Here is a 21,604-nt window from a genome sequence, read left to right on the forward strand (position 1 = left end):
TTTGGGGGGGGGGAGGGATACCAGAGGAGGGTGAAAAGAAAGAGGCAGAAGAAAAAAATAATAATTTTACAAGACTGGGATGACACTACGTTTAAGCGTCATATTTTGCTTTCTTTTTACTTTTATCATGAGCGGTTTCTGCTACCATTAAATAGCGTTTTGAAATGGGATTTTTAGTAATTTTCAACTTTTCACCTATATTTTGTTGCCACAACATCCTATGAGATACATACTATTATTCTCTAAATTTTATAACCTTAGACACTCAAGATGTAAAGTAACTTGCCCAATGTCACACTTCAAGAGAAGAGCAAAACTGGAATTTGAGTCCAAGCAGTCTGGAGCCTGCAGTCTTATCTACAGTGATCTGCAGCCTCTGAATCATACGGAGCTGCCGTAATTATATTGAATCATGCTCCCAATGTTGGACAGATACATGCATGGATACACACATACACATACTTTAATTTCAGTATAATTTCAGATCCATGTTTAATGTGGGCCATTTATTAAATACTTTTACTCTTATTAAGAAACAAAAAACTATGTTTTCCATTGAAAAAGTATTGCTATCCAGCGATATTGTGGTTGTCTAAAAATACTTGGCCAAAAAAAGGGGGACAACTCGAAATTCTCTAGGACCCTTCCATGCCTACTTGATTTAAGTGTTATTTCCCAAATGTCAAAAACTGGTAAGTTTTAAGCATGCTACTGTCTATTGGAGGAAAGTTCTTCAAAACAGTATGATTTGTAAATTTACAAATAAATGCCTCCCTGCAAAGAAAAAATAATAATAAGACATGAGATACCATTTCTCATAATCAATTGGCAAGACTCTTTGTTTTCAAAATTCTCAGCACTGGCAAAGTTATATGGAAACAGGTACTCTCATATACTGCCTCTGGAAATATAAACTGGTTTGACTTTACAGAAAAATAATCTGGCAACAAATAGTGTCAAAAAGTCTTAATACTTGAAAACTTTTAAACTCTCCAATTTACTGGTAAGGGAGTATCCTAAGGAAGTCACTAGTAATGGCAACTAATATAAAGCTATGAGAACATTCATGGTAGCATAAAAGCCAAAAAAAAAAATTAGAAACACCCTAAATGTCCAATAGAGGGGATCAATTAAATATATTTTAGGATATACTTTCAATGGTCTACTATGTATAATCATTAAAAATCATGCTGTAAATATATATCCATTGGTATGAAAAGATGTTCATTATTACATATTTAAGAGGAACAAAAAAGTTAGGTAATAATATATATTGTATTATTCCCTACTATCATCTGATGGTAGTCTCTCTAGCTGAATTTATGAACACCATGTCATTAGAATTCTCTCTTTCTTATCAATGCCTTATCATCCATCCTAATCAGTGATCTCAAAATAATTAGAAGCTATTTTCTTTCCCACAAAAAAAGCAAGGGTTCCATTTTTATAAGACACAGACAGAAGAAATAGCTGGAGAATATGCGAATCTCTAGATATATGTTTATGTGGTGTGTCTGTGTGTGTGTGTGAGAATAGGTATGCACACATCCCCACCACTCTCTTGGGAACCTTACACTAAATGACGGTTATTTTTAGTTCAAGATTTTGGAGATATTTACCTGTACCATGTGTTTTCGTCACACTGGAGAAACATAAGCAGTCAGTTCCTTCCCAGTGGATCTTTCCACACAGATTTTGCTTGAGTGGAGGGGGTGGTAGTAGAAAAATTCAGTGTAAAATGCCTAGACCTGTAATTATAAAAACAATTTCCCACTGAGTTAGGCAGCTTTCTATGGCCTTCATTCACATTAGCTGAAGTCACAGAAAAGAAAAACATAGTTGCATAATCTCTCTCTCTCTCTCTCTCTCTCACACACACACACACACACACACACACACACACTTCTTATGGCAGAATGTTAAAAACTCAGCAAGCAGACCCACAGCAGGTCCTCATCTCTGGGGATGAGAGGGTTCTGGCCAGGGGTCACACCCCACCCCATCTTCTAACTTCAGGGATGTCACCGTCAAGATGATGTCGTCCCTTCCCCTCCTTCCCTAATGATTCTAAAACTTCAGAGCAATAAAAAAAAAAAAGGTTCTCCAGAAAATGTCAGCAACATTACTGAATTTGATGGTATCTTAAGATTCCTTCCAGCCACAAAGTGAAGCAAATTCAGTACCTGGTTTTACCATAACAGCCTGGTGTCCACTTTCACAATACTATGTGACTCTCTGTTGATGACTCAGGTCCAGCACAGTATTGGTGATAAAATTCAAAGTCATCACTAACATTTACTGAACACTTAACATGTTCTTGGCTTTATGCACATTACCCCCACTGTACTGCACCCTGTAAAGTAGCTGGCAATCATTACTATCTCTGTTATTGACAAGCAATCTGAGCGTTCGGACAGCTAGCAGATGTTAAAGCCAGGATTTAAGCCAATATTGTTCACAGAGGCATGTTTATAATTTCAGTATTGTACCATCTCTCCCAAATTGATCTTGCTATCAACATGCCTGTACTTATTACAAAAAACATTAAGTATAAAATTGACATCACCTTATTTTTTCCCAGAGTTGATATGTTACATAGGTCTTAGCATTACTAACTCTTTTTGGATGTGGCTGCCCTTCGATTTTAATTCCCAAGCTAAATTGAAATCAACATGTTGCTATTTCAATCAAGAGTAAATTCATAGTTATTTTAGTCAATTAAAATGCCAACTAATCCCAAATCCAGATGCCAAACCACAAAGGAAAAACCTAAAATCCAAGTCCCCGCAAATGGCTACATTTTATTGGAAAGAAGAAAGATTAACAAAATCAAGAACCATATGTGAATACCTAATTTAAGTAAAGAAAGGAATTTCTATATATTATAGTATGTCTATGGTTTAAAAAATACCTATTTACAAATTCTGTATACTACAGGTTTTTGAATCACTGCGACACAAAATAGATGTGAGCATATCAAGAAACCAGCAGTTATGTATGGGTCACATATTAATTTCCCTTTTAGGCGTGTGTGTGTATATTTACTCGAACTATTTTGGTTATACCTCTGGTGTAGGTATAAGGTTATAACCACAAGGTTATACCTTTGGTTATAACCTCTGTTATGCCACTCCCTTTGATTAGCATGCCTTTTACTACTTGCCAACGAGAAAATGCCTATTCACTCTTCAAGGCCAACCTCAAACCTCAATTCCTTATGATACCCACTCCCCCCAGTCTGATGTTTCCCGGAAATCCAAGCAATGGATTCTGCCCTCTCCTGTTCTCCTAGCTCAGCAATGGGCACCCACATCACCCTGACATCGTCCTCTCCCTAACTATGCCCCATATCCAACCAACCAGTCATGGAGTCTACCACCAGCACACCGCCCTTCTAACTCTCCCCTACACCACCACCCCTGCTCTCGGCCACCAAGCGGCATGCCTCACCGGGACTATTGCACTGGCCTCCCAAATGGTCTCCCTGCTCCCACTCCTGCCACCCTTCAGCCCATTCTCCTCCTGCCCATCCTCCGCTCCTGCTTACAGTAATGCAATGGCTTTCCATTGAGCTAGGTTCTTAACATGGCCTCCAGGGCCCAGTATGGTCCAGTCCTTGCGCTCTTTTCCAGCCTGCACTCCAGCTTTTCCAGGCTTACTTTTAATTCCTAAGAAGCCCTTTGCTCTCCTAGGCCTCAGGGCCTTTGCACATGCTTCTCCCCAAATCACCCACCTTCTTCAAATGACCCCGTATTCTCTCCTTCAGATCTCAGTTCAGTCCTCTCCCACCCGGGGGAGACTTTCCTGACCTCCACGGCCAGGTCATTACCTCCTACCACATGCTTTGAGGGAAACACTTTCCTTTTATATACCAGTCACCTTTATAATTTTACTTTTTTTTTTTTTTTTGCTGGATTGGTTGACTAATGCTTGTTTCTCCAACTAATTAGTAAGCTCCAGGAAAGCAAAACTGTGTACACTCTTGTCCACCCTTTCATCCTCAGTATTCAACACAGGCTTGGCACATTATAGACATTAATTTGCTGATGGCTCTTCAACACAGAGAATCTGCATTCCTTTGGACAGCATGCACGGCTCCTTGAGACCCGCCCCCAGCCCGCCATGTCCCTGCTCCAGCTGCCTGGACGCTCAGCACTTCCATACCTCACCATCCCTGCCTTGCTCTTGCTCACCCCCACACCCTCGGCTTCTCTGTCCCCTTGGCACAGCATCGTTTCAGACTCATTTATCAAGTCTCAGAGATAGGACTCCTTTCCGCAAAGACCTCTCTGGTACTTTCTAGGAAGCTGGTGCCCTCTTTCCCTGCTTTTCTACAACACCCTGTACTTTCCCTATTGAAGCAATTATCAGGGGCACCTGGGGGGCTCCGGCAGTGAAGCGTCTGCCTTCGGCTCGGGTCATGATCCCAGGGTCCTGGGATCCAGCCCCGTGTTGGGCTCCCTGCTCAGCAGGGAGCCTGCTTTCTCCCCCTGCCTCTCCCTCGTGTGCTCTCTCTCTCTCTCTCTCTCTCAAATAAATAAAATCTTTAAAAAGAATTAAGCAATTATCATATTTTCTTGTACTTTTATCTTAAATGAGTCCACTTCTCCCAATACACTGGAAGTCCCTTAAAGGCAAGACACTGTACTATCCCCAGATTTTAGCACGGCAGCCTATAACACATAGTCTACAAATCAATATTTGTGGATGAACAAAAGAACATATATATACATACATATATACACGTACAAACATGCATATGCATATATGGATACGCATATATTCATATATATACAAACATACATATGCATATATACACTTCTATACACATATCTACTATATATACATACAAATTTCACATGGGCAAAGCTTCAGAGTTGAATATTTAAAATATGTTTTTTTTTTTTTTAAGATTTTATTTATTTGAGATAGAGACTGAGAGCACAAGCCAGGAGACACAGGGAGAGAGGGAAGCAGGCTCCCCACTGAGCAGGGAGCCTAATGTGGGGCTCAATCCCAGGACCCTGGGATCATGACCCGAGCCGAAGGCAGACACTTACCTGACTGAGTCACCCAGGTGCCCCTAAAATATGTTATTAACATAGCAGTATATTTTAATTATTAAATGTGAGATATAATGGTTATAAATTCATCTGTAAAGTTGGCCTAAGAACATCTTTAACTGAGTAGTTGGGGAAATTAAACAATATTAAGTAAAATGTTTAGCAGAGAGCTTAGCATTCTAGAAGCATTCCATAAATATTAATTGCATAATCATTATCACTATCAACATTGTCATTAGGGCGACCAAGTTGAATTTATAATCCATGCTTCAAATTTAAGTTTTATTGGCCAACATATTTTCCTATTAAAACATTAATTAGCATTACTATCTCTATAAGGCCATAAAAATGGCTAAAGTTTGCATCCAGCAAACTAGGGATAAAAAATAGTCTTACTCACTATAGCTAAAGGACAAATTATTATTTCAGTAATCTGCCATATATGTGTAGAGGTACAAAAGCATCAACAGAAGTATTTCTATATAAAAATTATCTATAAAATCTAAATGATCCAAACAACAAATCTTATCTTTCCACTGCTATAAACATTTGGCTGAGATAATTAGAAGTGCTTACTACAAATTACTTCTTTTGCTAAAAAAAAAAAAAAGAGAGAGATACACCATTCATCCCTTTCTTTTAATTACTGGACAGAGTAATGTGACTTGATAAATATGTATTACATATTTGCCTAATGAATATGCCATAAATGTTTGAATTAATAGCAAATACATTTCATGTGTCACCTATTAGATGTCATTCTGATTTAGAATTGCTGAAATTTAAGGACCTAGACTATGCAAAGGAGGGAAAAACAGGCAAGGCAAATTTGCAACAGTGTTTTGGAAAAAAAAATAACGTGAGAATGAACTGTTTACAAATGTTACCAGTACACACTGGAGCAGAATGAACTGGTAATAATTTATCCTACAAAGCAAACTTTTAATTTGGCCCTTTATTGTTCTTTCTCTTGCATACTGGCCAAACGTACATAATGAATACTAAAGTACTGAAATGTAACGTACTAACATCATTGCATTTTGAGATTTCTGTTTTCAGTTCATCTTTAGCTCGGTGACACAGGAAAGCAAGTCAGAGTTTTAATTGGGGCTCACCTATTTTTTGAAACATACTAGAGTTACAGAGGGAAAATAATATAAAAAATGCTAAATTCTTAACTTCTAATTGTTTTAACACTAGAATATTAAACTACTTTTAAACTGAGTTATAATTCTATTCATTGGCCGCAACCACTGGGCACTTTAACATAATGCAAACATGTTGTTCTTTACAACATAATTAAGAGGAAAAAAAAAGTCTCAATTTACTTAGATAATTTTTATTCGAATTTGCTATTAATTTCATTATCACAATGCTTGTGTTCATGTCATAAAATCTGGTGAAATCTTAGGAATTTATAAGGCAAAATTCCTCTTTATGCTGGTGCATCATCAGTTGGGAATGCCCTTCTCACTCATTCAAATGTTATTCCTGCTTTAAGATCTGGCTCAGATATCACTTCCCCGGTGACACGCCCCCACACAGACCTTATTTGTCCTTTGTCCTTGTCGACTGTGAGCCCCTGTCACTGACCATCTCTCCACATTTTCCCTAACAGCCTACACAGTTGCTGGCGCATAAAATATTCTCAGTAGATACTGGCTCGATGTGTCAATGAATACACACATTTTGATACTCTCAACACGGTGGTGAAAATGCCACTAATTGTGATCTAAAGTTAAAGGTTAAAGTAAAAAAAAATTTTTTTTCCACTTTTAGTGAAATGAAACTCTTAGCATTTTCACTTCCAGATGCATTGACATTACATAAATGATGTCGAAACTATTTTAGAAAAGAGCCATGCTGCACATTTTCCTGTCTGAGAATTAGTCTGAAAAATACCACACTACACGGGGGGCCTCTGGGTGTTCTCATGACCAAGGTTCAGTTGGGTATTGATTTCACACACTCATTTAATGGAACTCGAGAGTCAGGCTCCACCTTCGCAAACCAGCTTGCCACACCTTCTGCTCAGCTGCTTAAGACGAAGCTGAGGATTCCCTGGAAATGGCGGCCCTCGCCTCCAGGACCCACCAGCCCTGTAGCGATGATGCATCTCAGCAGCGGAGAACTTCAGGACTCGACACTCGCGCTGGCGTGCATTTTCCTCTTTGATTGTAATTCTTACTCCCACATGGACCAATTTCTCGCAGATCCGCTGTTAATTCTGCAAGAGTGACCCTTTGAGCCAGTGACACTTTGCCTGGCTGCATAACAGATTACATCATCACACACATGCCAAATCCTACCTCACTCAAAAGGCCATATTTTGTTCCGGAAAGAACAGTGGGCCTCAAAAGAGCAAGTTTCTCGTAATAACCTATCCACGCTGACTGTCCACATTTGGAAGCATTCGTCACTGTTGGGGCAATAAATATGGATTTTCCAAGAGGTCACCAAGCCTTACTTGCTGGGTCCTCTTTCCTCCGTGCCCCAAGATTTTCTGGGTGTTCACAGGAAGGGGTGAACTGGGGGTTTCTGTGTCTTCTAGCTCATTCCACTTAGTGGTTACTGTCAGCCTCGCCCTATACCCCACCGCCACCCAAAGGACCCCAGGGATTTCACTGTCAGACCAGACCTTCCAACTTCCATCACACTCCTGTGTGATGTCAAGACTCTGGGGACTCTACTATGAAATGGGTAGAATGTGGAGGTAACAAAAGAAAAGTCTGGCTTACGTTATACATTATCACCTTAAAAATATTTGTATTTTTAACAAACTATAGTAACTATATAGTTTGGTAACTATAGTTAACACTGCTCTATAATATATACGAAAGTGGCTAAGAGAGTAAACCCTGATTTTTCTTCACAGGTAAAAAAAAATTTTTTTTCTTTCTTTTAATTTTTTGTATCTACATGAGATGATGGATGTTAACTAAACTTATCATGTTGATCACGTCACGATATACGTTAAGTCAAACTGTTATGCAGCACACCCTAAACGTAGACTAGTGCCGTATCATGAAAATGGGAAAAAATTTTCAGTCCAAAAATACATACTTGTATTATGCACAAATTGAAACCTGCACAAGAATGCATGCAATGTGTATATAATCTCTGAAGTGTAACAACAGAATGCTCATAAATCTACCATCCTATCCAAGACATTACTAGTAATACTGCATACCCCTATTTGCAATCTGCCTAAGCCCTTCTCCAGAGGTAACCACAACCCTGAATTTTGTATATATCATTCCCTAAAATATACAATTTAATTTTGCACTTTATAAATTGTTCTATTGCATGGAGTCTTCTGTGGTTCATTTTTTTTCACACAAGGCTGTTTCTAATATTTAACTATGGTGTTGCAAATACCTGTGCTTTATTCATTTTTATTGCTGTATAATATTCCCTTGTGCAAATTTTTCAGTATTCTACTTTTGATAGATTTAAGACACTTTTAGTTTCTAGTGTTATTTTTAATTTTTTCCCCTCTTAGAAACAATGAGGTTTCCATTAGAAACAATACACAGAAGCCAAGTTTCTCTGGGGTGCTGCCTAAGAATGCATTGGCTGGGTCACAAGGTACGTGAACATGCGGTCTTATACAACACTACCGAGCTGTTTTCCAGAATGGCTCTGCCAATCTATGCTCCTATCAGCAGTGCACATCATCATTCTTTAAATCATATTAAAGTCAAGAAGGAGATCTATTTAATCTAATGCTGTTTTTTTTTTTTACTTTATAGGCCCAAGTTATGAATATCCATAAAGAAATAAACAACCTACACCTCTCTGTCACATTGGTGAGTTTATACTTTGTTCCTCACCAACCATAACGAATGAGAGCTACTTCCTAGGATAGGTTTATTTCTCCACCTTCAAATGTGGCCTTAACGGATAATTTAGATTGGACAAGGATAAATAATCTGAAGGTTCCTCATGGCTTTACTTCCCAATTGTTTAATTCTTAAGCAAGGTGGCTACCAAAGGTGTCAAAGAAGGCTCTCTAGAATACATTTGGTTCCAGGGACCAAAACTGCCCACTTGGAACAGGAAGTCATGTGATAACCTAAAAGACACAAAACTAGGCCAAATTGAGAGAATACTTTATTTCCTTCAATATTAGAGAGAAAAGAATAGATAAGCAAAAGAGATGAAGAAAAGCTTTATTAGCTTTTATTTTAGAATAGCAAAATTTTTAAAATCTTTGTAATTCGATTTTGACAGGTGTAGGCATAGAGGCAAAGGTTTCTTCCCTCTCCAAAAGACCAAGATCAGAGCTTGAGGCTACTGACCTTTGGTCCTGGCTCAGAGTGTGAATGCCACGCTACCAGCTCTGTATCTTTCCCCACCCAGTAGCAACAGACCTGGCTGGGTCTCAGTGGAGAGCGAGCAAATAAAGGGCATGAGGAGAGGCAAAGAAGACAATGAACAGAACCTCTTATTGCTGGAACAGTAACAAGGGGCACCATAACTCCATAGCAGACAGTGATGTAAATCCCGAGAGGAAGTAGTCTACCTTCTATAACTTACACGAACGGAGGTGTGTGAAACATAGCTTTTGGCCGATATTGTTGTCAACAGCTTTCTTCCCCACAGCATCCGTTATGGGTAGTAACCACTATCTGAATTTAAATTATCCTGACCATGTTGCTGCATTTTTTCTCCATTTTGGTCTCTTTCTTACTGGTTAACCCCAACAAGCAATGAAATGTGTGAGAGGCAGGCAGCCTGGGGGAGAAGGAGAATCAGAGACCTTCAGATGGATGTCTCTGAAACACTAGATGTGATAAAAAGTAATAAACCTATTAGAGTTTTGTGGGGTTTTGTTTGTTTGTTTTGCATCTACAGCGAACTCTTCTGCTTATTATATTCTCTCACAGTTTTAATTAAGTAGGGTCAAGGGGCCTTATATTACACTGGTGGTGCCTTCACTTTTTAGGCCAGTAAGCTGGAACCTAGCCAGCAGTGTAAAAAAAAGAGTGAGCCTCTCCTTTTTCTAGGTAAAGCACGGTAAACAAAGCAATCCTATTGTGATATTTAGTATCTGGTGTTGGATGCCCACAAATAGGATGGGGTTAAAAAAAAAAATGTGTCTGTAACCTCAGGTGAAACTCCAGATTACGAGACAACTTTCAACATGGGCAAAAATATTAAAATTACATTTTACTTTTTTATTTCTTTTTTAAAGATTTTAAAGTAATCTCTACACACAAAGTGGGGCTCGAACTCACAAACCCCAGATCAAGAGTCGCATGCTCTACCCATTGAGCCAGGCAGGTGCCCTTAAAATCCTATTTTAAAGGATCCCTTTGTAACACCATTACGTAAAGACCCTATTAAAACACAACCACTTTCCACAACTACAAGAAGCTTTTATTTTAAAATGATTCTGTATTCCGATGTTGCAAGTGTGTCTGGTTTTTATTCCGCGACTAGATTACCTTTTCAGGAGAATTACTGTACTTCGTGGTAAGTGCTTAATGAGGAACTAATTAGTTCTCCTCCCATCCCCTTAAACTCCTACCGGGAATGAGGTCAAAGCCCACTTCCAGGCCCACAGCGGCAGGTGGAGGTTTCCACAGGGACACAGAAGAGCCCCTTTCCCAAGGCAGAGCCTGTATGAGGACACATCTCCAGCAAGGGCTATGCCCTTCACTGTCAGGCACAGAGTCCAAAAAAAAAAAACAAAACTCAACATTTATTATTAGGTCTCGCAAAGGAGCTGTTCCAACAAGCGGGGCCACCCACCCACACGTTCATCTCAGCTCCTCCTCCCCGCGCCTTGCGGCCACGCCCCGCTGCCTGATTGGCTGCCCGCGAGGCCGAGGCGCACACCTCCGGGGCGCGGGGCGGGGTCGGGCCGCGGGGCGGGGCCGGGCCGCGGGGCGGGGCCGGGCCGCGGCGGCTCGGGCCTCGCTCCGCCCGCCCCATCTGCATGCCAGCACCCACGCGGGAGCGCCACCGCTCTCTGGGACGCGAGCCCGCAGCGGCTCGGTGGCAGCCTGCCAGTGGCTTCAGCTCCTACCCCTTTCTACAAGAGGCATGGTGAGCAAATTAGAGGTTATAAACACCTCCGGTGGAAGGAGGAAAATTCCTTTGGGCTCTGTAAGGGAACTTCGTCAGCGGCGGGTGTCTCCAGGGTACAAGACGGATGTGCTCGCCCACGCCCCTTAGCCCTGCTGCGCATGTAGGGACCGCACCTTCTGGTCACCATTACGGCAGCGAGGCAGGAAAATGTTTCTTTGGGAGGACCGTCTCTCGCGGCCCCCTGATAAACAGCATAAAGCTACTTTCAATGGAAGGGGAAGCCTATTCCTAAATGTAGTGCTGCCAAATCCAAATCCACTGTGAGAGAGGAGGCTGGAAGTAAAATATTTGCGCTCCCAACAGAGAAGCAACTGAGTTCTCCACAGGGCTTAGAAATAGAAGCAAGGAGGCTAGGATTCAGTAAAGGAAGTAGAGTCCATCAAGAATGATGCTTTGATGCATGTGACAGGGCTTGTCACACCTTGCAGGGGCTGGCTGCCAGTGTGGTATGGTTTTAAGACCACAGCCCTCCAACAACTCACTGATACCTGAAACTCTATAATTAGAATCTTTCCTTTGGCTTAAAGATTCTCTTTGTCTTTAAATGCAGTAATAAACCTGGGAAGTGGAATATTACAAAAAAAAAAAAAAAAGGAATACACACACACACCCTTAGAGAAAGAGAAAAGATTTTGAATCAAAGCTGAGTATTAATCTTAGTTTTACCACTTTCCAGCTCTGTAACTTTGGGGAAGTTATTTATTAGCTTGACTCTCAAGTTCATCAGCTGTGAAATGAGACAAACACCTGTCTCAGAAAGCTGGTGCAAAGCTAAAGTTCAATTATGTATATAAAAGTATGTGGCCCAAACCACACAGGGAGCAGACATTCGGACACTGGTTTTCCTCTCCTTTTGTACAGAGCAGGTCAGAACAAGGGAATAAGTGAGAACAACACAAGGACGCTGGCTCCTGGATGTGGAAATGATGCGAATGTCAGCAAAGATGGGGATGGAGGGCAGCAGGAGAGCAGGGGACCTGGGGCCAGGTAACAGAGTCTGTTTCCCAAATGTGAGATCAGCTCTGCTCCAGGGCATGTGGTGGCTGCAGGCTGACAGGTATTTGCAATGCCGACTGGCTGGCAAGAACATGAACTCAGAAACTAGCCTCCACCAAAGAGCCACACCTCACCCCTCCCAAGGCTCTCCCTTGCTTGGTGTCCAGCTGGGGTGATGAGGTGTTGGGGTGCATCTGAACAGCTGTACTACAGCATCACCTGCAAGGGAGAGGAAGCAGGTGAAGCTCTAACCAGATGGCAGGAGGGCAAGCCAGCAGAAGATACCAAGTGCAATTTCCAACGTGCTGACGCTCAACAATAGCAACCAGATTCCACTGACCTGCAGGCCAGGTGAGCGGGGCTGGAGACCTTCCTCCTGAGTTACCAAGGACTGGCCCCACACCAAACTGTCTTGCCAAAGATGCTTTTCTTTTCCTGTGTGTCCACACCTTCATGCTTACGGATCATCCCTTTGCTCACACTGAAGAGCCAGCCATCGTTGGTTTCCAAAGCACGAACTAAGCAATTTCACCATCTCTCAGGTGAATGAGCCACACAGGGCTAAAAAAGGGGAGGGGCTCTAGAGCAGGCTGATGCAGAAATATATTTTTCTGAGAAGACCTTTGAAATCCAGAAGGCCACTATGCAGAAGACAAACCCTCCAAAAATTCCCTTCTATAACTGCTACCCATAAAAACAAGCTTAGCCTGAATGACAAAAAGGGAGGAGGTATTTTTAGTAATAAACAGTAACCGCTAATACAAGTAACAGTGACATTATTTAGAAACATTAATAGGTCAAGACTCCTATAGCCCTTCTCCTCCCCCAAAAGGCCTACCTGGAGCCCCAGCGGTGTGCACAACATGCTTTGGAGGTCACAGATCTGACAGCATTTACTGCTGCCAGGTTACTGGGGTGACTTAAGCAGGTTTGCTTTTACAAAATTTCAAAATACAAAAGGAAGAAACAATAATAGAACAGTACACAGAAAACTTGTAAGTGGTTTATTGTGGGTTTTTTTCTCCTTAGGCAATTGCTGTGAATGAAGGGCCATTAGTTTCTATTTAATAATCAAGATGAATAATCTTGGGATCATTCATTCTGTGTATTATCTGTAATAAATGTTTTTAATTCCAGTTGACCTTTCCCTAACCCCCTGGTACACTTTTGGGCTTTTCATTCTTCCTTTCTATGATCAGCTGTGTGCACAAAGAATGTGGCACAATTCTAATACTAGTCTGAGCAAAACCATAATGGAAGGTAAATAAAAGCATCATACAATGCTTGCTTCCCAAAGCCAAGGGAAATGATTGTGGAGTATACACATCGCTGATTATATTCCATCAGTACAGATAATTAAAAGTTGACTATATAATAATATTAAACAGCAGGAACAACTTTTTGAAAATTTCTCCCCAGTATTAGCAATGCAAAAACACCGACTTGAATGTTCAACGCTAATCAAATTCATCTCTTCTTAAGAGCAGTGTATAATAAATGGGTAGCCTAAAAGGAATGCTTTGAACAGAATGCTTCACTATTGTCTGATTATTCTAAATTTAAAACTCCAACAAAGGAAAGGATTATTCTTCTCGAGGTTCAAGATTCACGAGGATTTGGTAATGAAATTCCTTTAGGAGAGCAAATAAAAAAGATTGCTATCTACAAACTGCCCGTGTTTTATATCTGTAGTGTTTTTAAATCAAAGTCACCATTCATTCAACAACAAATGTTTATTTGAATAAATGAATGAAAGAAGAGGGCCTCCAAATACTTTACAAGTATAATCACCTATAAGTTATGAATCAGGCAGCCACTTTAATCATCCCCAAGTGCACAGGCTGAGACAAGTTAAATGTCAGCTCTCATCGAGCAGGCCAAAGCCAGACCTGGAAACTGAAGCCACCTCCTTTGATTCTTAGAAAATGACCCAGCTGTTAGAGCCTGTTGCTTAGCTGCCTCATTGCAAACTCTCAATTCAATTTGGAATGCATGTTATCTAGGCCAGGTGAGGTAAGATTAAGGAAGCATAACAAAGCCGGGCTTGTTCCTGAAATTACACAGGTAGTCCAAAAAGGAGGAAAAAAAAAAAAAAAAAGGAAAAGAAAGAAAAACCCCCATCAAAAGGCTAAAACTGAACACAAAATTCCTAATATTAACGTCTTCACTCTAATGAGGCACGGAGAGCAAACTAGAGCAAACTGCTCAGTTTGATTTTATACCGAGAGGAAGAAAAAAAAATGTGCCTGCAGGATACTGGATGAGACATGGAGTTCCAAGGTTCCCCAGGGGGCTTCGAGTTTATTCTTCCCGCAGCACTGCTAACACCCATCTTTTTCCATTCTGACCTTCTAACAGGATGCAGTGGAGAGCCAGCCAGACACTTAAAATCTATTTGTTTCAATAACTCAAGAGGAGAAGTACAACCAGGAGATTTTGTCCAAGTGGAATCTATTTTGCAAGAAGAAAATTCTCATGCATTTCAGAGTGAGGGTTCTCAACTAATCCATAAATCTTAAAAGTTTTCAAAATCCACGCCAAGGGAATTCAAGGAATGAATATTACCCCCACACTAAACTGTCCTTTGTGAGCTAAGCAGAAGCCAAGGAACTGGCTTAATGTCTTTTTTCTGATCCCAGGGGAAGGTGGAGCAGAGCTGTCCTCACCCAAACTGTAAAGTAGGTAAAGTTTGTCTACAGGATCCTTCCCCTCTGGCCCCCACAAGGTGCCTTCCCTTCAGGCCCCAGGGGTTTCTGCTCTGAAACACTTTCCCACTTCTATCCTGTCAACATTAACACCAGTGAAACACATTGTTTCAATATGAATATACTCGGGTCAGTGTTTTGCCCTCTGAAAAATACTTGTCCTTTAAAACTTTTGATTTTTTAAACTGAAGAATCGAAAGTTTTACTTTCCTTTAAATTCCAGCATAGGCCATTAGCCAACATTCTGAATAGGGAGATAAATTACAGTAACTCTCTTATTTTTAAAAGCTGATTTCAAAAAAAATAAATAAAAGCTGATTTCACTTCATTTTAAGGCCCACCATAATGACAGAAACACGTTGAAATCACAAGCTGGGGTCATACTCTGCTATGACCATGGGCAAACTCTGGGAGCCTTAGTTATGCCTTTGTGAAGTAGGAATGATTACAATACAATGTAATGATATGCTAATTATGAGATCATGAATATAAAGTGGCTGGCACATTGCTATCTTAAAGACTATACACTGCCCCCAGAAGGAACACTGGGGTTCCCCGGTGTAGGTGGGTGCAGCCCCCCGGGGCTGATGCTGCCACATCTAAAGGCCATCTACCCAGAATCACAGGGAACTGGTGAGGGCCTGGTTCTTACCAGTTTCAGAGCTTATGGCCCTGGAGCCAGGCGCCCCCTAAAGGCAGGCCTGGGACTAGTCATTCTCTCAGACACCATTCTTTTCTCTGGCTCTTTTCCTGCCTGAGGGCATCTAAACCCTTCCCTATACCTCTCCTCTCAGGCCCCCATGTCCCCCGCCACCCCGGGAAGCCAGGATTCTAGGGATACAGCACCAGTCCTCACGGCGCCCCCTCCTCTTCCCAGCCCCCACCTTCCATCCAGTAATAGAATTTTCAGGGGGGTACCTCCAACAGCCCCACAATTGAGTTTAGCCAGCCTTGAGCCTCTGGCAGCCAGAGCATAATTTAAAACAAATTTCCACAAGGAAAGGCAAGTTTTGAGATGTGCAGGTGACCCAGCAGGAAGAGAGGCCCCACCCCACCATAAATGGGGTGAGCTCACCGAAGCCCTAGGCTTGACTCAGGCTTTGTTGGGATGTCTTGAGTTGAGTTTCACAAATCACATGTAAACTCTGTGGCAGAGGTTTAGAGAGGCAGGAGAGGGCATGACCACAAGAACAGAACAGGCAGGAGAAGCAGGTGAGGCTTAGAATGCCAAGCGGGGCAAACAGGATACCAGCGGGAGGAAGTTACGGGGCAAAGAGGCATCCAGGCTAGAGAAGGGATGAGGGCAGAGGCGGCACCCACAGGCAAGATTCAGGGCAGGCAGCATGTGGGATGCGTGCAGGCAACACAGCTGTAACATGAGGGACGCGGGCTGAGTCCCCATTGGTCCCTGGGTCTGCTCCAGCGTTTTCTAGGTTGGCATCAGGAGGCACAATCTCCCCCAAAAAGAACAGGACCTGGTGGGAAGGGCCATGGAAGCTGAATCCACAAACCAGGGGTCTCCTTGTCTGGTGCTCTCCTAGGATAAGACTCTATGAAGGGGAGATTGGTAAAGGCCCTTTAACCAGATCTGAGCAATGGGGAACAGTTGCAAATGCTTCCCAAGAGCCTCTCAGTAAAAAGAGATAAAGAATAATGGGATAATGAAAATGCTTCACACTTTGGTTTTGGAAGAGGAGGGAGGATACAGAGAAGCCCAAGGGTGAGAAGGTGAGACCCAGGATGTCTAAGTTATATGTAAATTACACACGTAGACATTATGTATCATATTATGTATCACATCAGAAGAAAGAAAACCCACTAATTATAGACATTAGTCCACAAACCAAGGAGTGAAAAATGATTAAAAATGTTTTAATTGTGTAAAAGTAATACAAATTATAGTCACTTATGTGAACTGCTCCCACTAATAGCCAATTACCATGGGGCACAGTATCAGTGAATTGTAACATGAACCATGTGTTCCATTAACTCACTGTGTATGTTCCATTTTATGACAGCGCTAAATTCTCTTTCATATTGTTCAGGCTTCCTATTTTCTGGTGCATATTAACTGCAGAAGCTGAGCACTAGAATGGACCTGAGGGAGATCCCTTACTCTCACCCTTTCATTTCACAGGTGTGGAAACATGGAGAGGGCATGGCTTTCCCAAAGCCACAGAGAACTAGCTTAGAACAGAGCTGGGGATACAGCTCATGATCCTGCACCCCTTCGGGGCTTATCTTTACAATGCTCTGTGCTTCGACAACACTGTGGGGACACAGTCCCCTCCCCCTCCTTCTGTAAGACCATTTATTTGCTCACAAATCAGGATTATTCAAGACACATGGGAAACAGGTATGATGCTCAGGAGGAGAGATGCTGGAACTCTCAGTTAAGTGACTTTGGGATGACATGATCTTTAGAAGAAACTTAGCCTCTCTTCTGTAAAAAAATCAAGAGTCAGTACAGTGCAGTAGAAAAAAAATGTAGGTGATCAAGTCAGAGACCCTGGGATGAGCGTCAAAGCTTACTAGCTATGTGGCCTAGGACAAGTTACAGAAACTTTCCAAGTCTATATTCGCTTAACCACAAAACGGGCATGATGATGATACTTATTCAAATGAGTTGTGACATGAGATGAAATTATATATTAAGAACACCTTGCACGGTACATATGCTCAATCAACATTCAGTAATCAGTCAAGGCAACTAAGAAAGCCGCAGCATTAAACAGGTGGTGGATACCTGGATGTGAAAGGTGTTTCCAAGGCCAGGGATGTGTTAGTTCATGGATAACCATGGAAAGCAAATTCCAATGTGTCAGTGTCACATTCATGTGCGATTTCAAAGTATATTGTCTGTCAGTGTCTGGGGTGGGAAATCTAAGGGGGACTTGCAGGAGCCAGGTGTGTTTCCATCTGACATGTCAAAACACATAAAAATGTCCCCATCTGCCTCATGCAACCATGGTCTATCATTTGGTACCACCCCTTGCTTTACATCAAAATGTGTTCACAGGAAACAAAGATACCTTAGGTCAAGGGTATCCCCGCATTCATTCCTTCTTAAATCTGTAATGATGGCTCCTTGTCCATTTTTCCCATCCAAAATCTCAAAGACATCGATCAGGCGTACTAAGGTGGTCAACTGCAGGACTGCACCTCACAACATGCACTTTTGGGGATCCATGAGCTGGTCTGACGTGCCAGGCGGCAGAGAACAGGAAGCAGCTCACTCTACAGACAAAGGCCCCTCAACCCAGGGTGAGGGATTGGTGCAGGATTCTTCATCTGTTTTCTTATCACGTCTCCTCCCCATATATAATTTTATCAGTAAATGAGAGATTAAAGTCTCATAGGAAAAAAAGTCAGGAGTTTGTGTCTTAAGTTAAAAATCGATCTCCAGCCCGAACTGCAAGGTGCACAGTGACATTTCCACAGGGGCCACTGACTCGGCCTACAAGCCACAGCATTGAGTCCAGGTCCTTTCACAGAGCTCCAGCAGGCTGCCCTCCCTCTGTTCCAGAATCATCTGTGACCTGGATATTCCAGCAAGCAAGCAAACCAGCTCTACCTATGTCTTCTCCCACTCCCTCCCTCTCTGTCCTTTCCTCCCTCCTTTGCCCTCCCGCCTCTCTCTCCAAGCTGTCTCTTTTTCTGAGCCATCTTTGTTGACAATGATTGAAGCTGGATCAGTGAAGGAAAGAAAATGCAAGTCACTAAATAAAGTTCCTCGGACCCATTAAGCCCCTGGCCAATCCATCCTCTACCCCTGTGCGCTTTGCTACTATTTTGTTGCTTTTGACGACATTGTGTTCAGATGTGGAAAGAACGATTTCTCCACTCTTATTCAAAGACATGGGACGCTATTGTTCTTTGTTTCCTTAAAATATGCTGGCATGCTTGCTCTCCCTAGTAGGAGAGGTCCTGCAAGGATCACTGAAGCTTCTGGGGTGAAACAATCACGTTCTAGGCTGAAAAACCAGAACCCATGCTGCCAGGAAAAGTCCAAGGGTGAAACGAGCATTATCGCAGGGAAAGTGACTGGCTGCCACTTGGGTGTCCTTCTGTACCTAACAGGAACATTCAGCTTCACACTCGTGCGGACTATTACAGAGATACAGGTGTAGATCACTATAAACAAAGACTGTGTGTCTGACAGTTTACGTGTAAGCCTAACTTTTATAAATCACTTTATGTGCTAGGTGTCCTGGGGGAGTTCATTATTTAGGAGAACTTCATACATGTTTTATAAAATTCACAGTCCTCTCCATCTGTGTTTTGGAAATTTAAATTTAAGTCTTTAAATTTCAGATTTCCTTTTTTTTTTTAAGATTTTATTTTTAAGTCATCTCTACACCCAACGTGGGGCTGGAACTCATGACCCTGAGATCAAGAGTCACACACTCCACCGACTGAGCCAGCCAGGCGCTCCTAAATACCAGATTTTCTTCAAGAAGGCTCTCCCCCTACCCCACTCTGCATCAATCTCAACATCACTAACCAAAGAATGTAAATATAGGAGAAAATATGCACAGTCTGTGCTGGAAAATAGAGCAGGGCACCAGACACATGCCGTCATTTTAAAGACATTTTTGCTTGATAGAACATAAAAAGTGTAATGTAAAAGGCTGATCCACAGATGGGACTTGTGATTCTCCTTGAGAAAGTACTGCAGCACTGTTGAGGAGAAAACAAGCAGAGATCCTGACAGAAACTTGTGAGTACCATCCTAAACTGAAGGAATGAAAGCTGGAAGTGATAGCTGGTAGGAAACAAAGCTACTAGCTGGGCTCTGGATCACAGGCAGTCAGAAGGTACAAGAGTAGAAGAACCTAGCATAAGCACCACCATGACCAAGGTTACCCTACCTTGGTGGGTGGTCTCCCTGCATAGCAAGGGCCCTGACACCAGATGCATTCAGTCAGCATCACACAGGGTATGTGGAGTGAGAGTAGAGTCAGGGAGAAATCTAGGACCAGGAAACTATTGCATTAAGTGGCTTCACCTGACACAAAGCAGAAACCCTGCAAAGAAGAACAACAACAAACAGAAAGTGCCCATGGCCCCAGCTCCCTCCCAGTCTGCACAGCTGCTAGACCACATATGTCACTTGGTAAATTTTAACCAAGCCTCCAGCTTCCGATTGAGAGAAGGAATCTTATCTTTTCCAGAAGGTATGGGATCTTTGAAGAACAAGTTCCAGGCTGGGCTAGACCTTTAACCATTCAATGATGAGTAAGCCAAAACTATGCAACATTGGGCCGATAACGACTTGTTGATAATACAACATAAAACATCCAAGAAATGAAGGAATAAGAGAACTTTGAAAAAAAGTTACTACTGGAAATAGAAATAAGTTTCAAACAAGATGTGATTTTTGCTTGGGGCACCTGGGTGGCTCAGCCGGTTAATCGTCTGTCTTTGGCTCAGGTCATGATCCCAGGGTCCTGGGATTGAGCCCCACATTGGGGAGGGGGGCAGTCACTGCTCAGTGGGGAGTCTGCTTCTCCTTCTCTCACTGCCCCTCCCCCTGTTCATGCTCTTGTGCTCTCTCTTTCTCAAATAAATAAATAAAATCTTAAAAAAACGGATGTGATTTCTGCTTGCCAAAAAAAAGGGGGGGGGGAGGGGGAAGAAAACCCAGACTCTGGAACAGGACATGAAAGATTAAGATAAGAGACCAAAAAGAAACTGACTGAAATAAAAAAAATAATTAGGAATGTTTTCAATTGTCAATTTTCAAAAGTATAATTTAAAGCTACTTTAGGGCCAATAACAAGGAAAGACAACACTCAAAAGTCAAATCAGTGACGTGAAGAACAAACTTTAAAAAACCATACCAAATGCAGAGCAAAAAGACAAAAAGGTAGATGATAATGGATATTGAAGACGGAAGAGGAAGCCAAGATATAGATATTTGTGGTTCCTGGAGTAATCAGAACAAACATCACAGAAGCAATTATTACAGATACCATGTAAGAAAAATTTTCTGAACTGAAAAAATACCTGGTTCCCAGACAATGAAAAAAAAAAAAAGCTCACTCTGTACGAGAAAACAAGGGAATGAAAACAGACATAGGTACATCTCCATATGCACATATATAAATTAAGGAAAACTGTCTTCTATTTACTTTGCAGTGAAACTTTTGAATTCTGAGGTCAAAATAAGATTGCTAGCATCACATGAGGAAGGAAAAAAATATAGGTACCCAGGTCACTAAGATGGAAGAAAAATCAGGTTGGCCTTAGACTTCTAGTTGGCAACAGAAGAAAGCAAGCGACTAACTGCATAGCTCTGACAGCAAAGGATGTTGATACAAGAATTCGAACAAGGGGAACGTGGGTGGCTCCATCGGTTAAGCGGTTAGGCATCTGCCTTCGGCTCAGGTCATGACCCCAGGGTCCTGGGATGGAGCCCCACGACGTGGGTAGTCTGCTTCTCCCTCTCCCTCTGCCCCTACCCCGCCTGTGCTCTCTCTCTCTCTCTTGCTCTCAAATAAATAAATAAAATCTTTAAAAAAAATGTAATCACACCATAGAAATGGCAAACAACTGAATGTAGTTAGAGAACAATACAGGTTATCTAGATAATTCTTACAAGAAAATTTGCAAACATTTAAAAAATAATGATCAGCTGAATCAAAATATCTATACATCTATTTTTTTTAAAAGGAAGAAGAACCCCAAAGGAGAACAAAGACATGTTAATCTCATCTGTCACAAAGAGAAGAAGGTATGGTC

At 41.8% G+C, this 21,604-nt stretch overlaps 1 protein-coding gene and 1 long non-coding RNA gene across 14 annotated transcripts in view; one reads left to right on the forward strand and one right to left on the reverse strand.

Annotated features, from left to right (window-relative positions):
- ATXN1 (ataxin 1) overlaps positions 1-21,604 on the reverse strand; it is a 397,428-nt gene that overhangs the window by 244,356 nt on the left and 131,468 nt on the right. For 11 of the 13 annotated variants that reach the window (XM_027603221.2, XM_027603219.2, XM_027603220.2 and 8 more), the window contains one exon: positions 1,620-1,748. The exons of the other annotated variants lie outside the window; for them this stretch is intronic. The gene's annotated coding sequence lies outside the window, so the exon portion shown is untranslated. The remainder of the gene's footprint in view (positions 1-1,619; positions 1,749-21,604) is intronic. 13 annotated transcript variants of the gene reach the window in all.
- On the forward strand, positions 15,409-17,204 carry LOC113927413. Its single transcript, XR_003521624.2, has 3 exons — positions 15,409-15,493; positions 16,402-16,588; positions 16,998-17,204. It is a non-coding gene; the product is annotated as an uncharacterized LOC113927413 (long non-coding RNA).

Source organism: Zalophus californianus, chromosome 7 (assembly GCF_009762305.2).
Source record: "Zalophus californianus isolate mZalCal1 chromosome 7, mZalCal1.pri.v2, whole genome shotgun sequence".
NCBI classification, from domain to species: Eukaryota; Metazoa; Chordata; class Mammalia; order Carnivora; family Otariidae; genus Zalophus; species Zalophus californianus.